The sequence below is a fragment of the Erinaceus europaeus genome, chromosome 12 (assembly GCF_950295315.1).
Source record: "Erinaceus europaeus chromosome 12, mEriEur2.1, whole genome shotgun sequence".
In the NCBI taxonomy this organism is placed as follows: domain Eukaryota; kingdom Metazoa; phylum Chordata; class Mammalia; order Eulipotyphla; family Erinaceidae; genus Erinaceus; species Erinaceus europaeus.
Genome location: NC_080173.1, coordinates 19,529,955 through 19,545,673, shown reverse-complemented (window position 1 = coordinate 19,545,673; position 15,719 = coordinate 19,529,955). Strand labels below are relative to the sequence as shown.

Below are 15,719 nucleotides of genomic sequence, written 5' to 3'. Positions count from 1 at the left end.
CTTTCCTCATTACAAAAATCAGGAAAGTGACCCGCACCTTATATGTTTCTTGGGGAGACTGATTACAGTAGACTTCTTTGAAGGAATCTGCTTTTTTTTTTTTTTTTTTTTTAATAAATATGCCTCTTCCTCTCTGACTAGGTAGAACACAAAATTTAAGATCTTATTACAAATTTTATTCCTACAACTCTCAGACCAGGTTAGTATGGATTATTACTTTGAGAAGAATCACCAGGAGATTATTTAGATGTTTACCTGGAATTCAAATTTAAGTAGGTATTTTTGTTCGCTAAATCTGGCAATAAACCACATGGGGAAAGAACTTTGGAAACATGTCAAGTCCTAGGTTATGAACAGTTTCAGGACTGGTTCCACAGAACCCACATTCAGGCTTGAAACTCACTTTGTAACATCCTGACTAATCTATAGAATTTAAGTCAGAAAATGCCTTCCTTATCTCAACCCTCTACCAAAGATGCAAGAAAGCTTCTTGTGTTCTAGGAAACACAATGTCCTCTTAGCTAAAATCCCTGTGCCATTAAATTTTCATGACAGAGAGCAAATTACTCTGTCCATCTGCTTGTTAGATGGGGATCAACTATCAAGCATTTTTTTTAAGTCTAAAAAATTTTCAGTAGTAATGAAAATGTGCAGAGAGATTTTTCTAAATGTTAGCCAGCTCACTGAGGATTCTGATTGTGTTAACTATGAACCCTCAAATCTTTTAGAAGAAATAATATCTGTAAGAAGGAATCAGGCTGAGGAGCAGATTAATATGAACACCTGTACATATTTAACACAAAATACTTTACAGATTAGTAGAGACAGAGTATGATAGTGGGCTGCCAGAATTTGGGAGGAGAAAGGAATGGGAGTTATTTAGTAGATCTACAGTTCCATTTTTCAATATACTTTACACTACTGAAGTGAACTGAACATGTAACACTTTTACGATCATAAGTTGAAGTTATTTATATTTTCCCAAAATTAAAAAAAAAAATGTCTCACACAAATCTAAAGATAGAAAAAGGGGAGTACGGGTGAAAGACAATACAAACTGTTTTCCTAACAAAGAATATGAGGTTAAGAAAACTGTTTCTCAGAAGTTGGGCAGTAGCGCAGCAGGTTAAGTGCACGTAGTACAAAGCACAAGGGCTGGTGTAAGGATCCCGATTCGAGCCCTGGCTCCTGACCTGCAGAAGAGTCACTTCACAGGTGGTGAAGCAGGTCTGCAGGTGTCTATCTTTCTCTCCCCCTGTCTGTCTTCCCCTCCTCTCTCCATTTCTCTCTGTCCTATCCAACAATGATAACAAGAATAGCTACAACAATAAAACAAGGGCAACAAAGGGAATAAATAAATAAATGTTTTTTTTAAAAAATCAAAAAAAAAAAAAAAAAGAAAGAAAGAAAACTGTTTCTCTCTAGGGAAATTTCCTACTAGACAAGTAAAAATTACTTGTGGCCAAGCTGCAAAGCTTTATGTCTTTTTCCTGCATCAGTGACTTGGTGGTCCTTTTTGATCATGCAAAGAGTAGAGTAAACCACATTAGCCACTTGAACACAGAAAACAAGACTGAATCATGTTACATTTTATTTAGTGTTGCTTGGATCAAATGCAAAGGGCAAAAGGCAAGTCAAGTAAGTAATGTAGAAGTCAGGTTTCACAATTACAATTTCTTAGCTCCTGTTGGCTCAGGATGTTTAGCATTTTTCAGAGGCTAAGTTCACACAATGCCAATTTATATTCAGAATGAACATTAAACATTATCTGATAAGTCCAAGTAGGCTGTGTTTCATTTTAGTACTAAAGTAGCAGTGATTATGGGATTGATTCTTACGGGGTGTTAGTTACTATTTAAAATATATGCTACTATGGAATTTGGAGCTTTTGGTTTTATTTACTTGCTGCTAATATTTAAGTTATGAGAAGTAAACTATTTTTGAGATACAGAATACTTAGGTAGTGAGATGCAATGGTTTTGATTCCTTACCTGATTTTGACTTTAACAAGTAGATTAAGATTTGAGATTTCTGCAAGTGCTAATGACACCCTGTTCTTTACAGGGTCACTTTAAAGCACAAATGAGATAATAGTCTGAAAATGAGTTTTATGAACTACTAAGAGCTATCAAAACAACCAAAAAGTGCTTCAGCATTTCTGGGTTTTGTTTTTTTGTGAAATGAGGATAGTAATACTACCCAGTTTACCAAATTAATATGAGAACAAAGGTACCAAATAACTAGAATTTTAGAAAAATAAGTATTCTAGTGCAAGGACCTGAGTTCCAACCCCTAATCCTCACTTGTAGGGGAAAAGCTTTGCGATTAGTGAAGCAGTGCTGCAGGTGTCTCTTTGTTTCTCTCCCTATCTACCCCCTTCTGCTCTGAATTTCTCTCACTGTCAAATAAATAAATAGATAGACAGATAAAATAAGTATTCTAGGTGCTAAACCCTTTCCATACATTTTCTTTCTCAATTCTCAATGAGGTAGAAGTTTACCACTCTGAATGTCTTAGCACTGAGAGATCACACATATTAGAGTCAGAAAGGCTGAGAGGGTTGCAGTCATGTTTGCAATAAACTGCTTTATGGAATTCTATCAATATGTGGTTCTACTTTTTTCGATGAAGTGTCTATTTAGACACCTACAAAAGCGCCCTTTCTTTTAATAATCCACTTTGTATATAGGCATCCTAAATGCCTAACAGCTTTCCACAGCCAGGACCAGCCACACAATTTGCAAGGCCCAGTGAAAAGACAAAAATCCAATAGTCCTTGTCAAAAAATAATTAAGACTTTCAAGGTGACAGAACAGCAAGTCAAGCATAGGCTCTGTGTGACTACACAGGTCTTACCCCATGAAGTTTGTCCTGCCAACAGCTCTGGCCCCTGCCCCGCTCCAGGTTTTCACTGCCTGGCTTCCTTTGTGCCTTCCCAGCCTCATTGGCATGTGCCCAGAACTGAATGAACCTGTAAGAGCCTCATTTCTTAGCCACCAACACATACCTAAGCACCAGCCTTCTGAACAGGTCCCCCACATGTTGCAGGAAGTAAAGGTTTTCTGTTTTGGGGGCATGAGAAAGGCTTTGTTCATAGATAGGGCTGGGGAGTTTCCATGAGAAAAAAAATGGGGAGTATTCCACAAATTTTATGTTCATCCTGAAAGTGCATCAAGTGTGGAAGATCTGTAAGTTACTGTGCTTTGACTTTCACAAAAATACAAACCAGCATTTAAAAAAATTTTGACAATTGTTCTCCTAAAACTTACACAGTCATGAAAACCTATGTTATTATAATACAAAAATTATGAAAGAGTGCATTTGAAGAGTAAAAACCAGGGAGTCAGGTGGTAGCACTGTGGGTTAAGTGCATGTGGCACAAAGCGCAAGGACCAGTTAGGATCCCAGTTTGAGCCCTCGGCTCCCCACCTGCAGGGTAGTTGCTTTGAAGGCGGTGAAGCAGGCCTCTCTCTGTCTCTCTTCCTCTCTATCTCCCCTTTCTATCTCAATTTCTCTGTCTCTATCCAAAAACAAATAAATAAATAAAATATTTTTTAAAATGAGTAAAAACCGTAAATACTACTATTACCATCCTGAGACAACTTAGTCATGACAGTAATAATAGTTTATTTTTTTCCCTACCGTAAACAAGACAGTGTGCAAAGCATTATGTAGGCATTGTGCCATGATACTCATATAAGGATTCTATTAGGTAAGAACTATAACTACTTCTACTTATAGGTGTAGAAAATGAGGTTTTTGAGACATTCAGTTATTTAACTAAAATTGTTCACTTAATAAGAGATAGACTGCAAACCCAAACTTAGCTTTGTCTAACTTTAGAATCCACTCTATCACAGTGGAAAGATCCATTAGTGTGCTGATAAAAAAATGCTAGAGCTTCTAATGACATTTATTTCTATCTTTTTTTGATTGGATGTATTAATCTATCTTCTTCCCATTAATGTTATTTTCCAGGGAATATTTTTAATACACACAATACTGTTATAGTTCTACATGTCTATGAAAGTTTTAATAAAAAAGTACATATTTTTTGTTAAATATTTTTATTATCTGTATTTATTTATTGGACATACACAGCCAGAAATACAGAGGGAAGGTGGTGATAGGGAGAGAGACAGCGAGACAGAGGCAGCCCTGTTTCACCACTTGTGAAGCTTTCCCCCTGCAGGTGAGGACTGGGGGCTTGAACCCAGACACTTGCATATGTAACATGTGCGCTTAACCAGGTGCACCACCACCTGGCCCCCAAAAGTACTTATTTATTGAGAATGAATGGAGCTTCATAAACAAAAAAGTTAGAAACCCGGGAGCCAGGCGGTAGTGCAGCAGGTTAAGCGCATGTGGCGCAAAGCGCAAGGACTGGCTTAAGGAGCCTGGTTTGAACCCCTGGCTCCCCACCTGCAGAGGAATCGCTTCACAAGCGGTGAAGCAGGTCTGCAGGTGTCTATCTTTCTCTCCCCCTCTCTGTCTTCCCCTCCTCTCTCCATTTCTCTCTGTCCTATCCAACAATGATAACATCAATAACAATAATAGAAACAACAATAATAACTAAAAAAACAAGGACAACAAAAAAGGAAATAAATAAATACTTTAAAAAAAGTTAGAGACCCTTGTGCTATCAATGGATGGATAAATAATATGCATGTTCAAATAATGGAATATTACTCAGCTTTAAAAAGGGAATTTCAAGACATTGTACAACAAAGATAAACCTTGAGGGTTTTGTGCTAAGTGAAGTAAGATAGTGGCAATAAATGCATAATTTTCCTTAAATATATTTGCAAAAATAGGCAGATTCATAATATAGAAAGTAATGGTGGCTGCTAAGGACTGCAGTAGTGGGAATGATGTGTTAATGCTTAGTGGGCACAGTGTTTTATTTCTGTAAGATAAAAATATCTAGAGATGAACTGTGAGAATTATAGCAAAACAATGTGAATGCACTTACTACCACTGAACTGCATACCTAAAATGATTAACATGGTGAAATGAAACCATACCAACCAAGCAAACAAAACTCACATCTCACAATAATAGATTAAACTTCATGGGAAGTAAATGAAATTTCTCAAGTTCTGAATCTCCATTCTGAGTCAGAGATCCTGGAAGACGATTTATCTCATTTGATCTTCTGAACATAACTTTTTTTTTTTTGCCTCCAGGATTATCACTGGGGCTCAGTGCTGGCACAAAGTCACTGCTCCTGGTGGCCTCCCCCCACCCTTTTTTTTTATTGGATAGGATAGAAGAAATTGAGAGGGAAAAGGGACAGAGAGAAGGAGAGAGAATAATAGACACATACAGACCTTCTTCACTGCTTGTGAAGAGTCCCCCCCACAGCTGGGGAATTGGGGGCTCAAACCTGGATCCTTGTTTGGGTCCCTGTGCTTAGTACTATGTGTATTTAGCCAGGTGTGCCACAGCCAGGCTCCTGAACATACCTCTTAAAAGTAAGAGGCTGTAGGCACAGAAGACTTACAGATGGCTGAAGGCCATACCAGTTCATGAGGAAAATCTGTCTCTAAATTAAGACTGTATGTCTGAATCCAGAGTCTATGCCTTTCCCCAGTGTTACGTACAAAGGTTATAGAGTGATTTTATCTGAGCAATACAAGAGAGTCTCCACAACACTTCACACACAAAAGGTATGTAACCTACAAGAATGAATGGGACTAGACAATGAGAAAAAGGCAGGGTATTCCAAGGGCACTGATGATTAAGTGCTCATTTCCTGCCTTCTCACTAGTAAGCTATCTCCCTCAAGTGACTCACTAATATTAGACCTGAAGCCACTTCAGCGATAGCACCAATTCCCACGGTGCAGTTCACAGCCTGCAGTCTTTCACTGCCTTCTAACAGAGACGGGGGTGGGGGGTAGGATGCATATAGACTGCTTTACACAGGTATAGGTTAAAATAGTAAGTGTGAGAGGCTGGGCAGTGGCACAGCGAGTTAAGGGCACATGGAGGGATGTGCAAGGACTAGCTTAAGGATCCTGGTTGAGCTTCAGGCTCCCCTCCTATAGGTGGGTCACTTCACAAGCATTGAAGCAGGTCTGCAAGTGTCTATCTTTCCTCCTCTGTCTTCCTCTCCTCTCTCGATTTCTCTCTGTCCTACCCAACAACAACAGCAATAACAACAATAACAATAACAACAAGGGCAACAAAAATGGGGAAAATGGCCTCCAGGAGCAGTGGATTCACAGTGCAGGCACTGAGCCCCAGCGATAACCCTGGAGGCAAAAAGAAAGAAAGAAAGAAAGAAAGAAAAAAAAAAAGTAAGTGTGAGATGGTTGGAAAGGCCTGGAGACTATAGATCTGGTCTTGTCCAACCAAACTGTCATGGTTATGTCACTCTCCAGTTCATCAACTATGAAGTGAGGGCTTAAATGCCTGGTATTTGGCAGCTCTAACATTCTATGGCTAGATCTGATGAAAAGGTGCCCCTTGTCTAAGATAGATCATTCTTTCCAAATAAAGGGGTCTTTAGAAAAAGCAGGGTCAGAACTTGATCAGTGTTTATCTTGCTTAAGAATTAATGGAATTAAAACCAAGGGCAGTAATGAATCCGGCAGGGAGTACAAAGAACAGATTTCTACAATCTGCTTATTGTATAAAGACATTTTAGTAAGAGCTTTATTAAATAAATAAGCCCTCACTTTATAAATGAAGTCTATAGAAGACTGTTTTGGCAAGATGTCACACATCAGGGACAAATACATGTGGGAAACACCCTTATTTGTCTTTTTTTTTTTTGGGGGGGGGAGACTCACTATGTACATGGGCAGACTGGAGACATATCTGAAGGAAACTTGAACTTCTTAAGACTTCTAGCCAGGAATTTCCCAAACCATAATATTAGTCCACACTCCCCTATTTATAAAAAGATAATAACCTTTTTAAAAAATTCATTATAACTTTTAACATATGGCAAAAACACTGGGAAGAGTTAAAAAGATAATGTGATAGTACAAATATAATTCTTTATAAAGTTTCTTAATCTCGGTTTCTCTGTGTGTCTCTCTGCATCTCTCTAAAAAATAAAATAAAATAAATATTAAAAAAAGTTTTTTAATCTCATATGTATTGTGGAATATTATGTCAACTTCCTAGTGTATAGATGATTAATGAATTAATTCTTTCTCAGCCTCTTTGTCTCTGTATACATCTGATAAAGTCATCCTGGAGAGGTGAAGTCTCAGTGAAGACAAAGTTAATGGTGATAAAACTGCCATTTCTTAGTTACTTATAAATATTTATAAATCATTAAAAACAAAATACTAATGTACTGAAGTGATTTTCAAAAGAACTTATCTGTTTGAGTTATGACATGACATATAACATAAGTGGGGTGGTGGTGCTCCTGGTTAAGGGCACATATTATCACACACAAGGACACAGGTTCAAGTTCCCACTCCCCATCTGCAGGAAGGAATCTTCACAGTGGTGAAACAAGTACTGCAGGTATCTCTCTGTTTTGCTCCCTATTTCCCCTCTCCTTTCTCAATTTCTCTCTGTCCTATTAAATAAAATAAAATAAAAAAGGAAAAAATAGCCACTGGGAGCAGTGGATTTATGGTGCCAGCACTGAGCCTCAGTGATAACTAATGGCAATTAAAAAACAAAAACAAAAAATATAACATAGTATGTTTTCATTTCATTTCATTTCATAGGCAGTGGAAAAAGTCATTTCTCAACAGGTTTTTTTTTTTTTTTGGTGGGGTAGTTGTTGTTTTTAACCATTATTTTGCTGATTTGTTAAAGTCTGACTTGAACATTCAATTTCTGTCAAGCCTTTTTTATTCCTCCCACCTTTGTACTAGAATATTAAAAAGACGACTCCTGACAGTGGTAAAGCACATGATGGTTAGAACACCAATTCTATTGCTCTCTTACTATGTGGTCTAGACAATAATCTACTCACTCACGCATTCCAAAGTTGCTTTTTTTTTTTTATCTGTTAAAGTGTTTACTGTCACAAAGTTGGTACTGAGGTTTAAAATAGTAATAATAAAATTATTATAGGGCACTGGAGATGCAACTCAGTGCTAGAGCACATGCTTTGCTTGTCCAAGACAAAATGAAATAAAAACAAGATTAAAAAATAATTACACCAGGAGTCGGGTTGTAGCGCAACGGGTTAAGCACAGATGGCGCAAAGCGCAAGCAAGGACTGGCATAAGGATCCTGGTTCAAGTCCCTGGCTCCCCACCAGCAGGGGAGTCACTTCACAAGTGGTGAAGCAGGTCTTCAGGTGTCTATCTTTCTCTCCCCCTCTCTGTCTTCCCCTCCTCTCTCCATTTCTCTCTGTCCTATCCAACAATGACATCAATAACTACAAGAATAAAACAACAAGGGCAACAAAAGGGAATAAATAAATATTAAAAAAATAATAATTACACTGTCACATAATATTTAGTGAGGCAAACAAAATGCAACCTAGGTTGCAATGCAAGCATAAGGTCCTGAGTTCAATTCCTGGCTCAGTATGTGCCAGAGTGACATTCTGTTTCTCTCTTGTTGATAAATAAATTAATTAAAACAAAAATAAATAATAACCCAGGGACTAGGCAGTGGCACACCTAGTAGAATTCACACCTTACTATGTGTAAGGGTTTAAGTCCTTGGTCCTCAGCTGCAGGAGGAAAGTTTCATGAGTGGTGAAGTAGTGCTGCAGTCCTCTCTCTCTCTCTCTCTCTAAGAGAAAAAAAAAAGGAAATAAAAATGGCTTCTGGGAGCAGTGGATTCTTCATAGCCGTTGAGCCCTAGCAATAACTCTGGTGGCAATTAAAAAACAAAGGAACAAACAAACAAAAAGAATCCCCCAAAACAAAATAATTGAGAGAATGGCTAGCAACAGTTACACAGAAAGTGGCTGGGCCTAGATTGTTTGTGTATCATGTGTGGAACATGGGCCTCACACGTGTGATTTACTAGTCCTGGGTCAACTTTTCCATTCAAACAGAGACGCAGAGACACAGAAGAACACATATGTGGGCACTCCCCCAATGATATTTCCATGAGGTTCTGGGGCTTGCATCTAGGTTACATGCATGACAAAGCATGCACTCTACCTAGTGAACTATCTCTTGGGCCCCTAGCACTAGATTTTCTTTTTTATTCTTTCTTCTTTTCTTTTCTTTTCCTTTTCTTTTTTTTATTTTTACCAGAGCACTGCTCAACTCTGGTTTTATGGTGGTGTGGTGTGGGTGGGGAGGATTGAACTTGGGACTTTGGAGCCTCAGGTCCAAGAGTCTCTTTGCATAACCATTATGCTATCTAACCCCATCCTGGATTTTCTTTTTAAAATAGATATAGCAGAGGCAGAGAGAGTGAATGAAAGAGAACACAGTACCAAAGCAACCTTTAATGCAGTGACAGCTGGGCTGGAACTTGGGTACTGCACATGGCAAAGCAATACACTAGCCAAGTGAGCTATTTTGGCAGCTGTCAACCTAGATTTTAAACCCAAGCAGTCAAATCACATCTTCACATCTCCTGGTTGATTTGAATATTCAGCATAGGAACTAGCCCATGGGAACTGCTATGTTTTATTATTGTAATGATTTTAAAGACCTTGGAAATAGAATTACATTTTAAAGCATGGGGCTTAAGAGGTGCAAGAAATGGGGGGAGAAGTTCCTTAAGGTCTTTTGATGTTTTGTCCTCCCTTCATTAACTGCTCTCAGGACATCCAGAGAAGTTCTTTTCCCATGGGAAACAGCTGCACTTTGTAACACAACTATAAGCTGTGAATGTGAATGTGTCCTTTTCATTTGAAGCTAGGGGACAATATATACTAATTCTGACCCAGCACAAAATTGTAAATTGTCATCATTCATTTTTTCTTATAAGCTGAAACTAACCAGTTACTTAATGATTTCTACCACTCAAGATATAAACAAAACAAAACTGAATAGAACAAAACAACAAAACACACATGCATGCTTTGCCTTGACAAACTCATTTGTGGCTGGCTCAGTATGAAAAGCCTTGCTTCCTTAGCTTTCAGGAATTCTCTGCTGTGTTTATCTGTGCTGTGTTACCCAAGCAGCTTGTTATCTCTGTAGCTTAAGGGCTGACTTGGAAATTCAGACTGTCAACTATTTACAGAAAATAGCAGTCCCTACTCTACTACTTTAATTAACTTTCAGAAAGCAAGGCTTCCTACTGGTTATAATAATGTTAACTTAAAATAGTCTTAAGGAAACATGGCAGGAAGCAAAATTAGGTAGGATGGTAACTGTTTTTAAAAGTTTTCTGGGGGCTGGGCGGTAGTGCAGCGGGTTAAGCGCACATGGCACAAAGTGCAAGTACGAGCTATAAAAGAATCCCGATTCGAGCCCCCAGCTCCCCACCTGCAGGGGCATCTCTTCACAAGCAGCGAAGTAGTTCTGCAGGTGTCTGTCTTTCTCTCCTCCTCTCTGTCTTCCCTTCCTCTCTTGATTTCTCTCTGTCCTATCCAACAACAACAGCAATAACAACAATAACAATAATAACAAGGGCAGCAACAGGGGCAACAAAATGGGAAAAAATGGCCTCTAGGAGCAGTGGATTCGTAGTGCAGGCACTAAGTCCCAACAATAACCCTGAAGGCAAAAAAAAAAAAAGTTTTCTAAGAAAAGGAGTTTGAGCCATGAAGGTAAAATAATACAGAGTATGTAGAAAAAAGAGAAGAGAAAGAAATATAAACAGATATAAAGGACATGCAGAATAGGGAATACAGGGGATTAAAATGTATAATTTTGATTAATATGAGTCTTAAATACCAAGTTATGGTGTTGCAGGGTAGCTATCTGTGCATGAGAAACTACAAGAGATTTTTGGAAATCAACAAGGATCAAGTCTATGTCTCAGGAAGCTAGCTGGGGGTTATGCAGGCGGTACTGTGTGATGGGATAAGAAGAGATTTGAGATAACAATAAATGTTGAAGAGGTTGTGGGGGTAAAGGAACTCTTTTACACTGCTGGTAGGAACATAAATCGGTCCAACCCCTGTGGAGAGCAGCATGGAGATTTCTCTGAAGGTTAGAAATGGACCTACCCTATGACCCTGTTATTTTTCTCCTGGGGATATAGTCTAAGGAACTGAACATGTGCATACCTATGTTCACAGTAGCATAATTTTTAACAGCCAAAACTTGGAAGCAACCTAGGTGTCCAAGAACAGATGAGTGGCTTAGAAAGTTGTGGTATAGAGACTGGGCAGTAGCACACTGGGTTAAGTGCACATAGTTCAAAGTGCAAGGACCCATGCAAGGATCCATGCAGGGCTCCCCACATGCAGGGCATAAGCAGAGAAAAATGAGAACTGAAGAAAATTAGGGCTTTGATAAAGAGAAGAAAAGGAGGGACAAATAAAAACAGGGTAGGATGGGCCAGGGGAAATCCTTAGAGATGATGCAGGAGAAAATGGTGATGCTATTAAAGGCCAGACTTGGAGAGGATTTAGACAGGCAAGTTGGTAAATTTAGTAAAAGTAGTGGGGAGATCCAGAACATAATTGTCACTGAGGCAGTTCTTGCTAGAAACCAAAATTCCCTAAAGAAAAGCCCCTGACCTATGCAACAGACATCCTTCATGTCCAGACTAGTGCTGAGACATTTTAGGCACTCACTAGATGTCATTAAATAAAGTCATGAATTTGGCATAATTTTAACTTATTGGTATAAAAAATGTATAGACATTGCATCCGCCGATCACAACCTAACCAAAGCAACGATTGCCATCTCAACATGCTTCACCTCAGTGTGTATCCAGAGACTTCACGTGTGGAATGACAACCCTTCAGCTTCATTACTCGGGTGAGACCTTTCCTTTTATAGTACACTCTAATTTCATCTCAGGTAGTTCACTTTCTAACAAAGTCCCATAACCTAGACATACACCAGTTTCTGTGAGAGAGAGCGTATGTGCACACGTATCCATAAACTACTGCAAAATATATACCTGAAAGCAGGATTACACTAGAGTTTGCAGTGAGTACCTCCCTAACACTTCCTCTCCACTATTCCAATCTTGGGATCCATGATTGCTCAACAAATTGTTTGGCTTTGTATGTTAACTCTCTTTTCAATCACCAGGTTCCAGATGCCACCAGGATGCTGGCTAGGCTTCCCTGGATTGAAGACCCCACCAATGTGTCCTGGAGCTCAGCTTCCCCAGAGACACACCTTACTAGGGAAAGAGAGAGGCAGACTGGGAGTATGGACCGACCAGTCAACGCCCATGTTCAGCGGGGAAGCAATTACAGAAGCCAGACCCTCTACCTTCTGCAACCCTCAAAGACCCTGGGTCCATGCTCCCAGAGGGCTAGAGAATGGGAAGGCTATCATGGGAGAGGGTGGGTTATGGGGATTGGGTGGTGGGAATTGTGTGGAGTTGTACCCCTCCTACCTTATGCTTTTGTTCACTAATCCTTTCTTAAATTAAAAATTTAAATAAAAAAAAAATGTATAGACATTTAATTTTAGCACTGCACTTTATCTCCTTGAAGGATTTCCTTTTGTTTGTTCCTACATAAGAAACATAGCTTAAGGGAGTCGGGCGGTAGCACAGTGGGTTAAGCGCAGGTGGCGCAAAGTGCAAGGACTGGTGTAAGGATCCGAGTTCCAGCCCCCGGCTCCCCACCTGCAGGGGAGTCGCTTCACAGGCGGTGAAGCAGGTCTGCAGTTGTCTATCTTTCTCTCCCCCTCTCTGTCTTCCCCTCCTCTCTCCATTTCTCTCTGTCCTATCCAATAACAACCACATCAATAACAACAATAGTAACTACAACAACAATAAAAAGACAACAAGGGCAACAAAAGGGAAAATAAATAAATAAAATTAAAAAAAAAGAAACATAACTTAAGAAAATAACTTCAGAGGGAGTCGGGCGGTAGCAAAGTGGGTGAAGCGCAGGTGGCGCAAAGCACAAGGACCTGTATAAGGATCCCGGTTCGAGCCCCCGGCTCCTCAACTGCAGGGGAGTCGCTTCACAGGCGGTGAAGCAGGTCTGCAAGTGTCTATCTTTCTCTCCCCCTCTGTCTTCCCCTCTTTTCTCCATTTTTCTCTGTCCTATCCAACAATGAAGACATCAATAATAACTACAACGATAAAACAAGGACAACAAAAGGGAATAAATAAATATAAAAAAATTAAAAAAAAAAAGGAAAGAACTTCAGAAAGAAGAACATAAAGGGAAATACAAAGCTGAATTTGACTGAGTTTAGATATTGCACCAAAGTAAAAAAACCTCTGGGGGTGGAGTGAGCTGCAGGGTGGATTTTCAGCATCACTAGAGGGGGCTGGGAATAGGGACACAGACCTTGGGTGATGGGAATGGCGTTAATACGCACTCCTCTTGATTTATAGTCTTATAATTCACTATTAAGAAACTAACTTCAGATAAGGACATTCTAACTACACAGAAGAGCTCAGCATAGTGTTATTTATATTAGCCAAGACAGTACAGGGGATAGTTGTTACAGTGGGGTCTGATAAACCATGCCCATTAGTTTGATGGATAACTAAAGTGGCAATTATAAGAACTATGCTACATAACTTGTAAGTATTAATTCATTTAATCATTGTTATTAATATTATGTATTTTTATTATTATTAATGGTATTATTACTATTGTGGGGCATGTACTATTACTATCATTCTCATTCTACATATGAGGAGGCTGAGGCTTGTGGAGTTTAAAAAGCTTTTTTAAGACAGGTGGTAAGTGGGAGACCCGGATCTGAGTAAGACTGTCTGGTTTTATTGTCTTTGCACTAGCCAGTATATGACATTGCCTCGGGATATTTCATTTTATCCGACTGGAGGAAAAATGAATTCTCTCTATTCGGAGGAGGAGGGGCTCAGATAGGGAGGAGACAACAACAAACCAAAATTGTGCTTTATGGTAAAACAAAGATAAAAGCTCACATTTCAGACTCTTTCTTTCACCTTCATTATAATGAAGGCTTGTAACAACACATAAAACAACACATAACTTACAAAGTCCTTTCACATCACTCATCTCTTTAAAAGCACCTTGCAAGGTTGCTATTTCTGTTAATATCAATTTGCAGATTAGGAAACTTTGGTCTAGAAAGGACAAATGGCTCACTGCTAGTTTCTGATTCCCAGATCAAAGTTTTAGGCTACTTCAGAACAGTCTTCTTTATCCTTTGGCTTAGTAATCACTCAGGGAACTACCAGAAATAAGGTAAAGTTAAAGAAATTGGGAGGCTTCTACTTGACCAAACTTAGCAAACTAAAACAAAAGTTTTAGGGCAATGAGGACTTGCCCCTCTTTAAGCATTCCTTTACCCCAGGTTAAGAGAGATTCCTTAGAGAAAGTTTACAGAATCAAACTTGTTCTTATTCATTTCCCTAATATGTATTATTATTATTAGTGTGTTCTTAATAATGTAATGTGTTGTTATGGCTTCTTTGGATTCATTTCACTTCCAAATCTGTATTACAATTTGAAGTTCAGGCTACAAAGTTAGGGCAGGATGATAATGATAATGGCACTGTATATAATTAATAATAATACCCAAAGTGGCTAGAGAGCTTGCTAAAAGTCATATACTGCTTTGGGCAATGTTAACACATATTTAGTCTCACCATTGCCCTGTGGGGTAGATGCCATTTTTTTTTCTGATGAGGAAATGAGGTATCCTTTAAATGCTTGCCTGGGAGAAAGTATAGACAGCAGAGACTTTTGGCCCTGAAGACCCCACAGACACTTTTGGCCCTGAAGCCCTCATTTATAAATCAATTTCAGACCCAACACCCCACAAGATGGTGTTCCTCGAATATCTAATCTTCCTAGACCTATGGATCCTCCAGGAAAGAAAAAAGTGGAGACACAGTAGCTCTCAAGTCAACAAGCTTGAAACTAATAGTATTTCGTAACCTAATACATTTTTTTAAAAAATTACTATAGGACATGATGAGGCTAAAAGGAGAGTCTGGTGAGTGGAGCTGGGCATGTTAAGTAGACTCTGCTTGTCTTCATAACAGACTGAATAGGCAAATGAGGAGAGAGCTTGGTTTCTGAAGTGAAGTATTTATTATTCATTGACTGCAGGTTTTCAAGCTTGAAAGGCATTATTTGGCTATCAGTCTGTTAAGGAGCACACTATTCAAAGACTTGGTTGGGAATGAGTACTAGCTGATCTGTAAATAATCTACGGGTAAAGTTGACCGGGAGTGGAACATTAACGTGATGGGTCATTGGCCTGTGAGCTGTTTCTACATTTTCAACAAGTGTTGCATTAAAAGGATGGAGTTAAGCAGGTAGAGCAGAGTGAATTCAAATGCAAACACTCTTTTGAAGACGTGGCCAGTTAGGCAGTTAGAAGAACCAGTAAGTGTCTCAGCAACAATACAACTGTTAGGTCAAGTGTGTGGAGGGTGAGGCCCCTTCAGGGCAGCTGCAAAAAGAAAGCCCCTAGTAATCCCTTAACTAAGCAGCTGATGGAATTAATCTTTTTGTGCATACATTATAACTCTTCAAACACAGGATTATTACAAGTTGGAAAAACTCAACACAGGCTACCAAAACTTTTTATAGATTTCTTCATATTGCTAGCAGATGATGGAAACTAGAACTTGGGAAGGGCTTCTGATTACAAATCACTGTCACTCTGACCTGACAAATTGTAAGAAAGCTCCATGGATTCATTCATAAAATAGAATAGGTCTCTTTTTGAAGAG

The 15,719-nt window shown here is 39.0% G+C and overlaps 1 protein-coding gene across 6 annotated transcripts in view; it reads right to left on the bottom strand.

Annotated features, from left to right (window-relative positions):
• FRMD4B (FERM domain containing 4B) overlaps positions 1-15,719 on the bottom strand; it is a 407,614-nt gene that overhangs the window by 75,522 nt on the left and 316,373 nt on the right. The window lies entirely within an intron of this gene.